Here is an 18,159-nt window from a genome sequence, read left to right on the forward strand (position 1 = left end):
GGCTATATATAACATATAATTGGCATGAAACAAAATTCCCAAATCATTCACATAATACAATTAATATGTTTAATTATATTTTTTAAATGTTAAAAAGAAAAAGAAAACAGATTCCTCTACCTATTAGGCACTTCTGTGGCAATATGTAACACACCCCTTAACCATGACATTGAAGAACTGAGCTGATACCAGCCCCTTTCCACCTGCTCAGCCCCACCTTTTCCCATCCCCTTTCCCATCCGGAGAGGACATCCCTCCCATTGTCCAGGCCCAGATGTTGGAACCATGTCCTTTCTCTCTCTTTCTTTTACACTCACAGACAGCAAATCCAGCTTGTTAGAAAATTCTGGATATTCTGTCTTAATTAAATACCTGCTCTCTGCTCCCCGCCCTCCTAAGAGCCACCTTCAGCCTTTCCTGGATACCAATAGCCTTCTGTTTCCATCTTTGCTTTCCTACAATCTCTCATCCACACAGAGTCAGAGGGAGCCTGTAAAAACATACATTGGGGGTGGTGGGTGTTGCTCAGTGGTAGGGCGCATGCTTAGCATGCTTGAGATCCTGGGTTCAATCACCAGCACATTCATTAAAATAAATAAATTACTTCCCCCCAAAAAACACAAACACAAAAGCATAAGTTGGACTACATCACCCCTCCCCTCAAAACTCACTAAACGGGTCACCATGTCATTAGGAGCCAAAGTCGTCACAAAGGCCTCAGGACCCGGCGTGCTCTGCCTCTCTGCCCACACTCTCCCCCTCACTCTGGGGGCCTCTGGCTCTGGCTCTTCCTTCTTCCTCCGGATCTATTCTGCTTCAAGTTCATTACTCCGTGAGATCTGCCAGGATTGCCTTATTCTCTCCTGCCTGCCTCCCACCCCACCGCCATCACCCGAGTTTGCTCATATCACTCTTTTTAAAAAATTTATCCAAACTCTTGCTACCCCAACATGCTGCCTGTTTCCTCTGCTAAAATTCTGAGCCCCCAGTGATGGGGAGTCATGTCTATTTTGTTGACTGATAAAGCCCGAGAGCCTTGGGAACGGTCTAGTTAGGAGATTCCCGTATGTAGTAGGAGCTTATACACATTTGCTGAATGAATGTAGATGCCCTGGTCCAATCCGATGGAGCACTTCTGTGACGTGCTCAAAGAATAACTCTCCTTTCCACCTGAGAGGGGGTGACAACTTCCCTGCTGATTAAAGGCAAGAACTTTTTGCTTTATGCTGTTAACCTTAGGAGGGGAGACTGGGGGATCTTCATATATATTTTTAAATTTGGTTCACTCTGCAGTTGGTCTTTGGTCTCTGTATAATTTTGAGAAACTCTTTATAAGTGATCATTCTTTGATCAGATTGAACAGGTTCCAGGGGGAAGGACCAAGCCTGTCCCATCAGCCATCCTATGTGTCTTGTCCTGGGACCCAGTGGATGCTCAGCATGTAAGTGAACCGACAGGAGTGAGTGAAGAGATGGGAGCATCTCATTATTGTGGCGGATCTCTGTCCAATGCCTTGAGATTTGGGGAAGGGTTTACGAGTGCAGAAGGGAGAGGTCAGGTCCTCTGTGCTTTTCCTGAGTGCCCTGGCCTTACCCATTCCCCCAGCCCCCTCTGGGCAGCCAAGCCAAGGAGCTGGGCCACCAGGGGTTGTGCTGATCAATAATCCACCTTCACCCCAATTCCGGGGGTAGGTACACATGGTTGTAGACACTGGAGTCAGGTCCTTGGAGGAATTCCTCACCGAACTATGTTTTGGACCTTTTATTTTTCTCTAGAACCTCCAGCTGAAGAAGATTGTCTTAGACACATGAAAGTTGAGGACACCTTCTGTCCCCTCGCAACCCAGGTGGGCCTGGGAGTCTGCTTTTTCTATAGCCGATGGGCTCGTGTTGATTTGGGCATCCCTGTGCCTGAATTCCTGCAGTACACTCGGTGGTAAGGATGGGGGTGCCTGGCAGGGAGGGAAGCGGGTTGGGAGACTGTACAGCTGGGCTGATGTTAACCTGGGGTGAGCGGGAGCTTGCTGATGCATGGCATCTCGGGGCAGGGAACTCTCCACACTCAAGAGGGGTTCCCACTCCCGCAGGGTCCCTTTGATCAGGGTGCTGGGCTGTCAGGGGACCACAGGGGTCCCAGTGAGGATTAGGGTGCCTTCAGGCAATGGGAAGTGTGGGGTCCAGTGGCAATTGAATTAACTGTGCACCCAAACCCAGCCCCCACCTCTTTCAGCCTGTTTCCTAATCTGCAAAACTGGAATGTTATTAAACATCTCGCGGGGTCATTGATGGGCTGGGACAGACTACACAGTCAGGAGCTGGAATTCTTCTGTCCCCTGATTGTTTGCCTTCTTTCTGACTATTTGCTCTCACAAGCTCAGTCTCTCTGTCTCTCGCTCTTTCACTTCTAAGTTTCTCTCATGCTCTGGTTTCATTTGATTTCCAACCACCGCCCCTCCCCTCCGCCAAACTCCAGATGAGTGAACTTGATTTCTATGTGTCAGTTCCAAATTCCCAGGAAAGATGCTCTGTCACCCTCTGGATCTTCTGTCCAACCCATGAGTTGTGGCCAGATGAGCGAGTCCCTCTGGGACCAGCAGAGGGTCTCTGTCCAGCCCCCAGCCACCACTGTGGGAGCACATAGCTCTCCGTGGAGGAAGTACTGGCTGTGACCTTGTGTCACTAAGTGTGAATTTATGTCTTCTCTTGAACCACCTTCATCCTCCTAAACAAAGATGAAAATTAAACACTCCCGGGATTTGTGTCATGGAACACTCAGGGTGGGGGCTAATGGGGCTGGAATTTCTGCTGTATTTAAGGGGCTACAGTGAATCCCCAACGAAAGCCTGCAAAGGGAACAGCACCAGCCCCACCCGGCACTTAGGGCGCTGAGTCTGCGTGACGTTGAGCCAGGCTTCTGACCACAGCTCAGGGGTCTGGTCTGACCAGTTAGCCTTGAAACCAACCAGCTTTGGATTCCTCAATCCCACCCTGAGGTTTTACCTGAACCATCAGCTTCTGTATCTCTGAAGACAGATGCTGAGGACCCTTCACGTAAGCCGTTCGCACAACCCTGTTCAGGCCTTTGTGCTGCACGGTCTGCCCGGCGAGCTGACCGAGGTTGGTATTTTACTGATGTTAGAAGTAGTCTGGTTTCCCGATGTACTGTTTCACTGAACAAGCAACAGAAGCCACTTCTCGCTGATAAAAGCAGAAAAGGGACATAATGAAAAGATACTGGGAGGGTGTGTGGAGTGGCCAGGACCGGAGCCAACCCAGGAGCTGTAGGAGGTGTTAGGGAGCCCCAGGCACCAGGCTGGGAGGGGTGCTACCGGGCCCCCTGCCACCCCAGAAGGGACCCCCCTCCACCCGACCCTCCACCTCACTCACTGCAGGTTCATGTCCCGGCAGGGCCAGGTCACACTGAAGCCACCAGCACACACCTCAGTGGGGGAGCTGGCCCCGTCTGAGCTGCGGGCGTGCCTGGTGTGGGGAGAGGCCCAGTTAGAGGAAGGCAGTTCCCCTACTGTTCCGAGTTAAGGTGCAAGTCAGTGCCCATCACTCAGGAGAGCCAGGCTGGACGGACCTCATTGTGGTGACTAGGCTGTCTGAGTTCACTTATTACTTTCTACGTTTGAAGGCCCTGGAGGGAGAAAAAGTGAAGGTTCTAGTACTTATTTTGTGTTTCCCACGTACCAGGTGTGGTAAACAAGCCACTTCAGACAAGGCCCGGAGCAACCACGTAAATAGGCCACGGAGCAAGTCGTGCAGTCAGGCCTCTGTGGTCCCGAAACCCGTGTCCCCATCGGCTCCATAGTTACCAGTGGAAACTAGGGGGATTTATGGGACTGTGTGCTCCTGTGAGGGCTGGGATATGTGTGTTTAAGTCCACATCTTCAGAAACTCGGCTAGAACCACAGCCACTGATTGCACGGTGGCAGAGGAAGGGAGGATTCCAGCCTCTGGTCCAGCTCGTGTGGAGCTCAGAAGTTCTTCCTCCTGTCCTGAAAATAACACCAAATCTGAGGGAGCTGCAAACCCACTGCTCTTCTTAGATCCCAGAAGACTGAGGGGGAAAGCTGCTTCCAACCCAGAGAGGTTGCAAAGGGAACAGCGGGCAGGCTTGGAGAGTCACAGCTCCCAAGGCAGAACCTGCTTTTGTAAGAACCCCGGGGGCAGGCAGATTTAACAGGTCCCTGAGGCCAGCAGGAGGCTCAGTGTGGGGAAATCAGAGTGTGACAACTCCAGGGGGCCAGTCAGAGGGGCCCCATGCTCTTTTTCATGTATTTTACATCCAGGACCGTGTCCTGTTCTCAGAATGAAGGTCAGAGGATAACTCCTCATGCTTCCTGCCTGGAGAGGAGAAAATAACTGTATTGAAATACACCCAGAACATTCTGTTTCATTGGGGGAAGTTGTTTTTTGTTTGTTTTTTTAATGAGAAATTATTTTACCAGAGCCTAACCAACCTGGGAGAAGGGAAATCCCTTCTGTGTCACCCAAATTGGGGTGGGGGGAAAGAGACACACTTGTGGAGGTCACAGCTCAGGGCACAGGCTCAATGAGAACTAATCACAGGACTGCAGATGCCCTGCTCTGTCCCGCTCCCCCAACACCTTACCTCCATGTCAGTAGGGCCCGTGTGTAATAACAGGAATAATACTAACAGAAGTAAATGTCTCAGGAGTGTCTAGGGAAAACCCAAAGACAGCGGGGAGATGAAAACAAGGACACACAGGCTGTTTTAGCCTCTCACACCAATAGCTGTAGCAAACTACACACAGCCCAGCCCCAGTAGATAAACAGACAACCTCACAGAAGAAATTATTTATTTTGGTTCTCTTACCCAGTGCATTCCATGGTGCATCCTCGCCTAGAATTGAGTGGAAGCAAGTCCATCTCAGAAGGGACATAACTGAAGAGGGATGGCTTCCCAGACTCTGAGGGGCAGAGAGAGCACCAGCCTGGGTTAGAGAAAGGTGAGGGGTGGGGTAGGGTGTGGGCTGCCTTCTTCCCCATATAAGGAACCTTCCTGAGGCCAGCACAGTAGGAGGGAGGGCCATGGGGTGGAAGCAGCCAGACTTCATCCTGAGAACTGTTGGGATGCCTCAAAGGGACCATTCAGGTGCCCAAACTGGGCCCTGATTGAGGGAGCCAGTCGGTCTGACTCAGAGCCCAGGACTGAGGTGGGCTCACAGCAGGCCGGTATTACTTGGCCGGATCCATTTCACTTCTCCGAAGCCCTGTGTAAAACATGAAGCGTGGACGGCCTGGTGAGCACAGCTCTGCCCTCAAGACCGGTTTCAACTCCTCTCTTCCCAGAGAACAGCATCTCTGAACCCGTCCTGGGTGACCTCACAGAGATCACCCTAGTGGCCCAGGCTAGTGACCGGGAACATGTACCTTCCTGCAGGCAACCCCTGACGTCCACTGATGCATCATATACTGGCAAAGAGTGAGTCACTGTGCATTGGTCTAACAGCAGAGACTCTGCCAAAGGCCCAAGAGGTGGTGTGTGGGACATGCAGGGGTGCAGGAGTGTAAGCAGCGCAAAAGTGTAACTGGTGACAGGGGTGCAGGGGCTGTGGAGGGCGCAGGCATTTCAGGGGATGTGGGGGTGGAGGGATGCAGAATTGCAGAGAGTAGCAGGGGTGCAGAGGTGCAGGGAGTGTAGGGATGCAGGGAGGTGCTCAGGGACCTGGCCAGGATAAGAAGGCAAGTGCACATCCTTGCAGTCAGCCTGAACCCGGTGGGCTATTGCAATGCTTTTGGGCTGCCGCGGCGGCGGTGGCGGTTGGGAGGCTGCCCGGGCAAGCCGATCGATTTCTTCTCTTCCCTGCAGCCTGGCCTGGGGTGGGGCTTGGCCGCCGGAGATTCGCCAGATGTTGCACTCCAGGTAAGCTTGCTCCTGGGAGGTGGGGCGGTTAGGTCAGAGGGCGGTGGCAGCGGCAGAGGGGCGGAGCGGGCCTACCCCTGGCGAATGGGTGGAATAGCTGCCTTGTCCCGGCTGCTGGGCCTGGGAGCGGCCTCTTCTTCCCCAGGTCGCCGGACACTCCTGTCCCACTCAGCTTGCTGAGTGCGGAGTAGGGGCGGGGCCGTTAAGGTGCGGGACCCACGGGGGGAGGGAGGCTGCCGCGGGGGAGCCGATCAATTCGCTCCGCTCTCCCCAGAGGCGGAGCCAGGGGCGGCTTCTGCTGCCCTAGAGGCGGGACGCGGGTCTCCAGATGAGCTTGCTCCTGGGAGGCGGCGGCGGAGGCGGCAGGGGCAGGGGATGTGTTCCAGGGAGTTGCTCCATTTCTTCTCTCCCCCACGGCCTGGCTTGGGGGCGACGTCTGCCGCCGGAGATTTGCCTGAGGTCCGACTCCAGGTGAGCTTGCTCCTGGGAGATGGGTGCGGTGCGGTCAGGGGGCTGGTAAGGTGGTGGCTGCAGGCATAGGGAGGCTGCCCCGGAGGAGATTGTGGATTAGCTCCATGTCTGCACCGCGTGGCCTGAAGGCTGCCTCTGCTGCTCCAGGTCCCGGGACACCCCTGTCCCACTTTGCCTGCTGGGGGCGGGAGGCAGGGTAGTCAGGGTGCAGGGGTGGCGGTGGTCGGGGGCCTGCAGCGGGGGAGCGGCCCATTTGCTCCCATCTTCCCCGCGTCTTGTCCTGGGGGCGGTCGCTGTTGCCCTGTGTTACGAGACGCGTGTATCCTAGTCGGCCTGACCCCGGGAGTTGGACTTGGTACTTTGGGGGTGGTGGCAGCAGCGGCAGGTTTTCCCAGGGAACTTGTCCATTTGCTCCCACTTCCCCCCATGGTTTGCCCTGGGGGCGGTCCCTGTTGTCCCAAGTTCGTCGGACGTCCTTCTCCAGGTCAGCCTGCTCCCTAGAGGAGGTCACTGTGAGGTCATGGGCAAGAGTGGTGGCTGCTGCGGGGTTAGGGGCTGCCTTGGGGAGCTGGTGGATTGGCTCCCGTCTCCCCGATGGCCTGGTGTGGGAGTGGCCTCTCCTGCCCCAGGTCACCAGACTCACGTGTCCTACTCAGCCTGCTGGGGGAGGGGCGCCCTGGGCGGTGCCTTTAAGGTGCGGGGGTGGCGATGGCGGGGGTAGAAGACCTGCAGCGCGGAGCCTGTCAATTTGCTCTCCTTTTCCCCGCGAACAATCCTGGGGGCGTCCTCTGCTGCCCAAGAAGCCGGATGCCCGTCTCCAGGTCAGCTTGCTCCTGGGAGACGGGCCCGATGCGGTCAAAGGGCAGAGGCAGTTGCGACGGCCGGCTGCCCCGCCTAATGGGGCCACTTCTTCTCCTCTCCCCTGACCTGGCCTGGGGACGTCCTCTCTGGCGCAAGATTCGCCTGACACCCCACACCTGGTCTGATTGCTCCTGGAAGGTGGGCGCGGTGAGATCAGGAGGTGGAGAGGACAGGGGCTGCCCCTGGAGAGCTGGAGGATAAGCTCCAATCTCTCTGCAGGCCTGACGTGGGGGCGGCCTCTGCTGCCCCTCGTTCCCAGGTCACACTTCTTCGGGTCATATTTCCCCGGGGTTGCGGTAGGGTGCGGGGGCGTCGGGGTGTTGGCGGGGGTATGGAGCCTGTCACTCGGGAGCTGGGGGTTTAGCGCCCATCTTTTCCGCAGATTGGCCTGTGGGCAGCCTCTGTTGCTCCAGATCGCAAAGCAATTTCCCTGACAGCTTAGCCACCGGAGGTGGGCAGGATGGGCTGAGAGGGCTGAGGCAGCCGCCAAGGCAGCGACGGAGGGGGCTGTCCCTGGCCAGCTGGTCAATTTGTTCCCATCTCAACCTTTGCTGCCGCAGTTTCGCAGAACGCCCTTCTCCAGTTTATTCTTCTCCAGGGAGGTGGGCGCAGTGCATGCAGCCCGAGGTCTGGGCTCTCCCTTGGGAGGGGCAGAACTCTCTTGTTCTCCTTTGTCTTTATTCTTCAGCGAAGTGGTTACTGGACGCAATTCTTAATTCTGAGAAAGTGTAGCCTGTGTTATGGAAGAGCTGCTGGACAGTGAGGTTTCTGGGTGGATTTTCACATCAGCTGATGCCCCAGGCCGGCAGGAAAGCTATTACTCAGAGCTTCTTAGTCTGGGGTTGGGGATGGCCCCGCCATCCTCGCCATGCTTTTTAAAAATGTGTTACTCCCCTCTTTTTCCTAGGTGACATTTTAGGTTATTGGGTCTCAGATTGCTGGCACACTCATCCCTGTTCTCAGACATCTTTTAAACTTGGGTGAAGTGATAAGTAGGGGAAGATGATTTACTGAAAGGTAAGAATACTTAAATTCGCATTAAAGCTACATTCTGTCAATCTTTCTAAAATGATTTTCCTCTGATTCTAAATCCACGACCTAGTGAATGTTGTACTCCTGTGTAAAATCATTGATCTTCACATCACATTTGTTGAGTGGTCAACGAGATTTGTTAATTAGATTATTCCTGAAAGGAAAAGTTCAGGCTTTTCAGAATTCCTTGTCTGATGTCACCCAGGCAGTCACAGTAGAAGACAGAGCTGATATAAAAATCCCTCAGCTGCCTGAACTGCAAAGCTTCTGGGATTACTGATCCCTGAAATGCAGGTGACTCTTGATGATAATCTGGGGGATGGTTTAAATGATCAGATTCTTCCAGTCCTATAAATGGGTTCCGTAGCCCCAGCCCCGGGAGAACTGGACATAAGGGCCATATCGTGTGTGGTGGGATGGGAAGGCAAGGTGTAAGAGCTGGAATCACTGAGATTCCACACTCGCTAAACACAGTCTCCAGAGCCTAATTGTTGTCAGGTTCTGTTCTGGATTTGAGAGTGTGTTCATACATGATTCTTGCCCTTCTGGAGTCACTGCCTGGGTGGAAGTAACCTTTACATAGATCTGTGTAGGATGACATTTAAGTAGATGGGCTGTTATGGTTCTCAATGTGCCCAGGCTTGCTCTTCCAGGCACTCGTGGGACTAACGCGAGTCATGTTATTCACTCATTCACTGATTTATTACCCTTGAATTGATCACTCGTCCCACAGTAAGTGAAACAAGGTAACAGGAAGCTGAGTTTTGTCCCCTCTCCTATCACTGATTGTTTTTCAGTCGGGCGCCCTGCGTATGCATTGTGAAACGGTGGTATTTCGTGCCCAATGGGGCAGCACTGTCAGTTCTGAGAATCAGGGGAGACACATGGGTAGGACAGCACCCTGACACACATGGCACCCCCCATCCCGTGAGACAGAATTGTCGATGCTCAGGTGACCCGATGTAGACTGCGGTGCTAAACCTGAGCATGTTTAGTTATCCTGGTGGCTATGAAAATACAGACTACCAGTCGCTACCTCTGGAGACTCTGAGGGTGTGCACCCCAGGATTCTGCATTTTAAGAAGCACTTTAACGAATCCTGATGAAGAGATCTGAGTGTCCCACGGAGAAACACTGGTGTGCGAGGCACCAATATTGAGGATTCTCAGGGAACGATGTCTTTTTAGGATGGTCCATGGGCCCTCACTTTAGACTTTTGCCTTGGGTTTAATTGTATGTGTTCAGAAGTGATGTCTTTCAATTCCAGTGCATGTCAGCATGCTCTGTGCAGGGATTTACTCTCAGTAGATGGCAAAAACTATGATTCTTCAGGTCACCAAGCTACACTGTGAACGATATTTTATTTTGGTTTTCTTTGTAGCAATGCAGAGTCTCCCGAGAAGAGATTTAGACTCAACAGCTTTGTGTCAGACTTTGGAAGACCGCTGCTGCCCAAGGTGTTCTCTGGCAGTGCAATGACGAATCTAGGTCCCTCTTTCACTGCTACATCAATGAAGTGGACCACTTGGACAAGGCCAAAGCTGGTATCCCTACCATAGCCCTTTACAGTGTTATTCGGCTCCAGGAAGCCATCAGATGCAGCAGGTGGCCAGAGGAGGAGCCGAACAGACTCATGAAATGTGACATCCCCAACTTTATCAACACGGACCAGAACTCTGCCTTTGTGGAAGATGATTTCCTGATTTTGTAACTACCGATTGTTCTAGAAAATAAGCCAGTTGCCCAGAACTCACACAAAGACTTGAATTGAGAAACGTGCTTTCTCAGGTATCTTTCTGAAGATGTGAAGTCTGTCTTTGTATGGAAGGAAGTCCCCTTTCACAAAACTGAATGTGTTTGTGTCTGAGAGAGGGAAATGGAGACAGAAAGACGAAGAAGCAGAAGAGAGCCCCCTCAGAAGAGATCTAGTTAAGGTGAGTTTTTGTGCCTTTAAAAAACATTTGGGGTTTTAGGGGGAACAAAGTATTTACACTGTCTTATTCTCCTCATTGGAAACCTTGGCCCCGTCGTCAGAGTCAGCGGCCTTGAACGGGGGTTGCACGCTGCGTTTCATCTGGCACTGCGACTTCCACGCTCTGCCTTTAGCACGTTGCTTTGCCTGTCAGGGTTGCCACCCTTTTAACTGTAAGGTGAGGAGTCTGGAGTAGATGATCCACCCCAGCTCTGCTGTTTTGCAAATTTCTGATTTCGTATTCGGATGAGTCTGGGATACACCCAGAGCAGTATAAACCAGGCCCTACCTCCTGCCTATTGCTGGGGCATCCCTCAGGTCTGTGCCTTCTACTCAACCCTTTACTGAGCCCAGCTTTTGTCAGGAGCCCAAGTGCCTACCGGGATGGCAGGGGACTTGTCTTTCGTGGTCACGGTGGCCAAGAATTCTATTGGTGTGCTGAAACAACTCTTCTGAGATCCTCCACCCACCCCTGCTCAAACCTAATGACAGCACTACGGTTCCTTTCCTAGGAGGAGAATCAATCCATGGTGCATTTTATGACAATCCTGTCCCCAGGGATGCACGGAAGTTTATCAGCTGAGTGAGGGGAGGTGCCTCTGTGTCCCTGTATCTCTGTCTGCTGACAGTTCGCTGCCACCGGCTACTGAACAAGAAAAGTGCTATTCACCATGTTGTGTGTTTTCCAAATGTGTAGGTGATGGTCTTGTGGCTCGTGCGTGGGCTTTGATTTGGGATGGTGAAGGGCTTATAAATACCTCATCAACATGTATTCGAGGTGGCCTGGTGCCACACAGATTTGATTCATGAAGGCATCAAGCCTGCACACTGGTTTGGAAACAACTTGGTTTTGATCATTCACACTGCGTGCATGACTCGCTGCTAATCTCTGGGTGGTTTTTTCATTTCAGATTTATTCACCCCATGTCTTGCTTAAGCTGAAAAATACATTTATTTCACCAGAATATTCTCTGATTCTTTGTTTACACACATCCAGTTTTTTTAATTCCTTTAAAAATGATTCTGTGTTTATAATGCCTCCTAATTTCTATCATCTCTATGTTGCCAGTGGCCTGAGACATGCACCAGATTTGATGCCGGAACAGTTCCACCAAAAGAAATCCCTTTGCCGTAATATCTTTTGAGGAAAATATTATTCTTTAAGGCTCTAACAGTAAATCGTAGAAGAAAGCATGGAACATTTCTTGTAGTTAATACATGTTCATGCGAAAAGAAATGATATTTTCATTAAACAATGTTGATTTTAATAACTTTTACAAATGTGAACATTATTATTCATAATTTAAGTAACCAGATAAAACCACAGTTATTTATTATGAAGATTGAAAACTATTTACACGGTCTCTTAATTAGAAGTAGCTTTATTAGAAGACTGAAGGGTATTTAAAAGATGGAAAAATACCCATGATGACACCATCATTTTTATTAACTAAATATCAAGAACTGTGCAGGGATAAGATTTAACCCTCTGCAAACTGCCAAGTTAGCATGAGGTAGTTTGTGGATGCTGCCAGAGGACAGGACACTCCCCCAGGATCAGAGACAAAGGACTTCCTGCCAGCACAGCAGGCAGCCTGTGGTTCAAGTTCATATTGGTTCCTGAGTTCCTTTCCTATTGCTGTTGTAACAAAGGACCACAGACTCAGTGGCTTAAAGCAATACACATTCATCTTCTCACTGTTCTAGGGTGCAGTAGTGCAAAGTCAATGTCAGTGGGCTAAAACCAACGAGTGGCCAAGGCTAAGTTCCACACCGAGGCTCTTGGGAGGGATTCGTCATCCTACCTTTCCCAGCTTGCAGAGGTGCTCACACTCCTTGGCCCAGGGCCCTGTGTCACTGTGACCTCTGCTGCCACTTTACATCTCTGTCTCTGACTATATAGATATAGAGGAAGAGTCTTCTACATCTGGTATGGACCCTTTTTCCTACGTGGACATTGTATCCCTATTTATGTGCAGATGAAAACCCCTTCCCTCCAGGGTGCGGTGGCATCAGCTCACAAGATGACCACTCTGGGCTTTAAGTGTCCTCTTTGTATTGTCATCAGGGAACTTCTCTCTCCATAGTTAGCTCTGTGTTAATTTGTTGTTATATTTTACCCAGAATTACTGAAAGTTTTACTTAAAAGGGATCCTAATTAGCTCTGTTTACCTGTTTCCAGAGCTGAAAGCTTCAGTTCTAGAGTATCAGTTTGACTTTTCCTAAAAATACATTCCAGTATATTTCTCTGGTGAAAGTCTCTACCCTGTTATCTATTGTCCCATCATTTCCTTATTTTCTTGAATATATTAAAAGTATTTTATAGCCTTTATTGGTAACTCTGATGCCTACATCACCTGGGGTTTGCATCCTTTGTCTAATGCTCCTTATTCTCATGTTATCTGTCATATAGTCTGGACATGTTGCATGTCTAGAAATTCTTTATTACATGGCAGACATTGCAAATGAAAAATCCATGTTATCTTCCGTGAGAGCTTTTCTACCTTCCGGTTAGGCAGACAGTGTGAGGGACTGATCATGTCACTCCAATCAGGCGCTGAGGTGGATCAGGACTAAAGTGCCTTTTTTCTTAAAACAGCTTTGAGGTATACTTGGCAAAATAATTTTCACACGTTTAAAGTGTACAGCTTAATACGTTTTGACGTAAGTATATCCCCAAGGAACCATGACCACACTCAAGACAGTGAACATACCCATCACCCACAAAGCTTCTCTCCTGACTTTTGTTGTCCCTCCCTCCCTCCCCGTCTCTTCCCCTGGGAACCATTGATCTGCTTTCTATCACAACATAGTGGTTTGCATTTTCAAGATCCTTATATGAATGGATTCATGCAGTATCTACTCTATGTTGTCTGACTTCTTTCATTCAGTGTAATTATTTTGAGAATCATCTGTGTTGCTGTATTAATAGCTTGTTTGTCTTATAGTAGAGTATTGTTTAGTGCTGAGTTTTTACTGAAGAGTTTATTGTGAGCAGTGTTTGTATAGACCATCATTTCTTTCTGCATTTACTTCTTGATGGATGCATGGGTTATTTACAACTTGTGCTATTATAAATAAAATAGCAGTGAATGTTTGGTTACAAGTCTTTGTATGGACATATGCTTTTCCTTTCTAAAGCACCAGATGAGGAATGTCTGGATTATATGGTACACAGGTGTTTACCTTTTTAAAAGAATCTGTTAAAGACTTTTCCAAAATGGTTGTACTATTGTAAATTCCTCGTGGTGTGTATCAGTTCTGGTTGCTCTACTTCCTTGCCAGCACCTTGTAAGGTCAGTCTTTCTAACTGTATTCATTCTAGTATGTATGTGAACTAGTATCTCACTGTGGTTTTTAAAAGTATTTCTCTAATGACTAATGACACCTTTAATCAGCATCTTTTCATATGCTTATTATCCATCTGGATATCTTTACTGAAGTGTGTTTTCTGGCCTCATTCATTCAGGTGTTTGAATTATTATTGAATTTTGAGACCTCTTTATTCTGGATCAGATACAAAGAGAGACCTTTATCAGATATATGATCTGCAAATAGCTTCTGTCTATGGCTTGTCTTTTCATTTGCTTAGCAGTGTTTAGAAGAGCATTGAAGAGTCTTCATGTTCATAAAGTTCACTCTATCAGTTTCTTTTTAAAATAGATGATACTTTTGGTGTCAAAGCAAAGAAAAATTTGCCAAACCCAAGGCCATAAAGCTTAAGCCTATGCTTGTTCTCCTAGCTGTTTTATAGTTTTAGATTTCCTATTAAGATCTATGATCCATTTTGAGGTAAATTTTGTATATTTTGTGAGGTGTGAATCAAAGTTCATTTTTTTTTTTGCGTATCACTATCTAATTGTTCCAGCACTACATGCTGAAAAGATCCTTTCTCCACAGCATCCTTTTTGAGAATCAATTGTCTGTATAAGTCTTGGTTTAGTTCTGAACATTCTATTGTGTTCCATTATTCTATTTTCCTGTTTTACACCAACACCATAATTTCTGATTACTGTAGCTTTATAAAAAAAAAGTTTGAAAATCAGATAGTGCAAGTCTTCCAACATTGTTTTTCTTGTTCAAAGTTGTTTTGGATTTTTGGGATCCTTTGAATTTTTATATGAATTATAGAATAAGTTTTTAAATTCCTTACATCCTGTTCTGCCAAAATTCCACCCATGTCTTTGGCCGTCTCCAGAGCCACATTTTCTGAAGAAGTCTCTCTAGATCCCAGGTGAAAGGAATTTCTCTTTCGTCTGTGCTCAAATCACATTTGATATTATTTGATTACATTTAATCATATTTGCCTGTATGTACTTGTCTGACCTTTCCAGCCATTTAGTAAATCTCAAAAGATTAGGAATCTTGACTTGGTTCCCTCTGTGTGCTGAGAAACTAGTTCTATGCTTTGCAGGAGTGAGCCCTGCAGTAAGAGGTATCTGCAGCACACATCTAGCTCATTGCTTGAATATTGTCAAGGAATTCTGCAGATTTAGAATTGTTTATTGATTGTTGTCTCCAAGACGGCTCAGTCTTTTTTATTTCTATTGCTACTGCTGCAGTTTCAAAGAACAATGGGCTAGTTATTTTCCAAATATCAAATCATACTCTAATTGTGTTGTCACGCAAATTATGTGCTGCTGTGTCTTAACAACCTGCTTAGTGTTCACAGGCTCCTTCACTCATGGAAAATTTGGGAGAATGTCATATCCTTAGAGATAGCAATGCTGTCTTTGGCGACCTGAGCAGCAGTATCTGAATTCACTCCTGCTGTTTTTCCAGTGTCCCCTCTAGACCTCCTCCAGCCCTCCATGGGGGGCCCTGCAGTTCTGCCCTAGAAAAGCCTGTTGCTTCTCAGGAAGACTTCCCTATGAAACATAATCATGTCCTTCTTGTGGGGACATTCAGTCCAGAGACCTGAAAGCAGGGGAAAATGTTCAGCCTGCTTTTGGTAGAACCTAAATTCTTCCATACTTGTTAGAAGCAATTTCAATGAGGAAACTGTTTTGGCATCTAACAAATCAGCATAAATGACTGATGAGGAAGATCAGCTTCCCCATCCCACTCAGTCGTCATGTTGATGTGACACACACATTGGCAAACATTTTCCCCTGTGAGCAACGTAAAGTTCAAGACGTTATGAATGGCTTTTTATTTTTATTTCTTAGTCTTTCCACATTCACTGTGTCTCGTGAGATTATATGAATCCTGCTTATTTTCAGCCCAGCACTAAACTTTTTAAAAGGATCACGTGTTTAAAAGGCTAGTGGACAATTTTTTAGAAGACAGAAATCCTTAGATTTTGGTCCCAGAGTTGAATCTTGGTTAGTGGTGAATGAAAATTCCCGTTAAAATTTTAAATTCAGTGATATAAAGTCTTAAAAATAGTTAAATATTAGTCAATTTCATTAAACACTATAAGAGTTATTTACCTTTAAGCCTGTTTCTGGGGCAATTTTGCAATGATTCCCTCCCTTTATCGATTCCCTCTTTATCAGAATCCTTGAGAGGCCCCTGTCATCATTGTCAGTATCATCATTATCATCATGGAACTGATTCTTCTGGAAGATTCTAGGAAAATAAAGAGATGGACGGGATTATGTGTAGGTCAGTGTGTGCATGTACAATGAGAACAGCTGTCAGGCATTAGATGCAAGATACCCATTTCATTTAGGGGAGAATGTGGTCATGAAATCCTGATGTGGTGAATGAAGGAAGCGGTGGGAACAGGATAGTCAATGCAAAGGAGGAGGAAGTGAGTGAGTTGGAGAGCATAGATCCTTGGTTAGTTGATCAGCACATTGGTAAGAATGAGGGGAGTGTGATGGCAGAATCATGTCCCTCCCCGGCCACAGGGTAGCCACCTGTGACATGTTACTGTACATGGCAAAAGGGATGACAGATATTTTAGGATTAAAAATCTTAGAGGATTTCTGTCTCCTAAATTGTCTATTAGTTAGCCTTTAAACCCATGATACATTATTATAGATTAGTGCAGGGGCACAAATAAAATGGATTCATATAATCTCACCAGACAAACTGAATGTAGAAAGGATAAGGAAGAAAAACAAAAAGTCACTTATAAGTGCCTTGAACCATAAATTGCTCATGAGGAAATGTTACACAAGGTGAATGTCACAGCCACATACATACTGCCTGAGTGGGATGGGACAAGGGGATCCTGAGATGAGACAATAGGGTGAGTAGTCTGGATTGTCCAGGTGGGCTGAATGTAATCACAGGGGTCCTTAAAATGGAGGATATTTCCCAGCTGAGTTTAAAATCAGAGGGAGGTGTAGCGATGGAGCAATGTTCAGAAAGGCTGCTGACCATGAAAATGGAGGAAGTTGAGGGGCACAAGCTAAGGAAGGTGGGTGACCTCTGTAAACTGGAAAAAAAAAAAAGGAAACATTCTCTTCTAGACCCTCTAGAAGGAAGGAACCCTGCTGGTATCTTGAATTTATCCCAATGAGAACTGTGTTGGATCTCTGACATCCACAGCCATAAGCTGATAAGTCTGTGCTGGTTTAAGCTATTAAGCTTAATGGAATTTGTTACAGTGGTAATAGGAAAATAACATAGTGAGCGGTAGTGTAAGGGATTAAAGGTCTAGGATGGGGTGTGGAGAGAATTCTGACATTTACACCTAAAAAACAACCAGGTGAAGTGGGAAGGTGTTTTAAGGAAGTCCTACCTGGCAGGGCTGTCAAGCAGACTGGAGTGAGCGAATCCTTGGAGTTAGAGGAATCAATTAAACCTCTACAAGGAAAATAAGAAATAAAATGTAGCAGGGCTTCAGTGTTAGTAGATGTAGGAATGGAAATGGGCAGAGAGATATAAACATTATTTTGAAATTAGCTACAGGTTTGATGACTGCATGTTTGGGAGAGTTAGCCGATGTGTGGACTGAATGCATCCCCTCAAAATCCATATGTCGAAACCTCATCTCCCAGGTTGATGATATAAGGATGCGGGGCCTTTGGGAGGTGATTAGTAGGATAAAATGAGGTCATGAGAGTATTGCCCTCATGAATGGTATTAGTGTTCTTATACAGGGCCCCAAAGTGCTTGCTTCTCTCTCCTCTCTGGGCCATGAAGATAGTGGGAAGACAGCCATCTTCGAGCTGGCAATCCTCTCCCAGATACATTGACCTTGAAAGCCTCAGCCTCCAAACCATAAGGAATATGCTGGTTGTTTAAGCCACCCGACACACGGTAATTTGTTACAGAATCCCAGACTGACGAAGACAGTGGAGAATGCCACTGCGTTTGGCACTGATTGCCTGGAGAATGCTGAAACCCAGGGAAGTGGGCAGCACAGACGTTTACTCATTTAATCCTGCCAACACTGTAGGGGATAGAGTCTACATTTTCCTCGCTATTTAAAAGGTAAGGAAAAAGAGGCACAAATAATAACAATGACAATGACAACAACAACAACAACAGCAACAATAATTTGTCCAAGATTCACACAGAACTCCCTGGAGGGAGAGTGAGAATTAATACTTATGCAGGCTGGCCCCAGAGCCCCTGCTCATAACTACTAAGTCAGATCACCTTGCTTATTTAGATCAGTTTTTTTTCAACTGTGATATGAGTGTACTGTGTCCAGTAACTTATAATTTCAAAATACCTCACTGTAAGGGAAACATTAGTTGCAGGCATTACAACCCACAGAAAGCTAGACATACAAAAATAACTTGTTAGGGCAAGATAACCAATAATGTTTTTAAATATTATACCTGCTGACCCTTTGCAATAAAGTGTTTATTTATAATTCTGTCTGGCTACAGAATAACATCATAATCCTGCATGTGGCTGGTGGCTCCCGTGTTGGACAGCACGGGTCTAGAGAATTTAAATGACTTGCCCAGCCTTGCCCAGGAAGCTCGTGGTGGGATCAGAGCTATAGTCTGGGACTGTTCCTTCCT

General features: G+C 47.6%; 1 protein-coding gene across 1 annotated transcript in view; it reads left to right on the plus strand.

Moving 5' to 3' along the window:
* Positions 1-9,913: 9,913 nt before the first annotated feature.
* LOC140692909 (uncharacterized) overlaps positions 9,914-18,159 on the plus strand; it is a 101,115-nt gene continuing 92,869 nt past the window's right edge. Inside the window, exons 1-2 of the mRNA XM_072957118.1 lie at positions 9,914-10,190; positions 17,458-17,617. The gene's annotated coding sequence lies outside the window, so the exon portion shown is untranslated. The remainder of the gene's footprint in view (positions 10,191-17,457; positions 17,618-18,159) is intronic.

Source organism: Vicugna pacos, unplaced genomic scaffold (assembly GCF_048564905.1).
Source record: "Vicugna pacos unplaced genomic scaffold, VicPac4 scaffold_19, whole genome shotgun sequence".
NCBI classification, from domain to species: Eukaryota; Metazoa; Chordata; class Mammalia; order Artiodactyla; family Camelidae; genus Vicugna; species Vicugna pacos.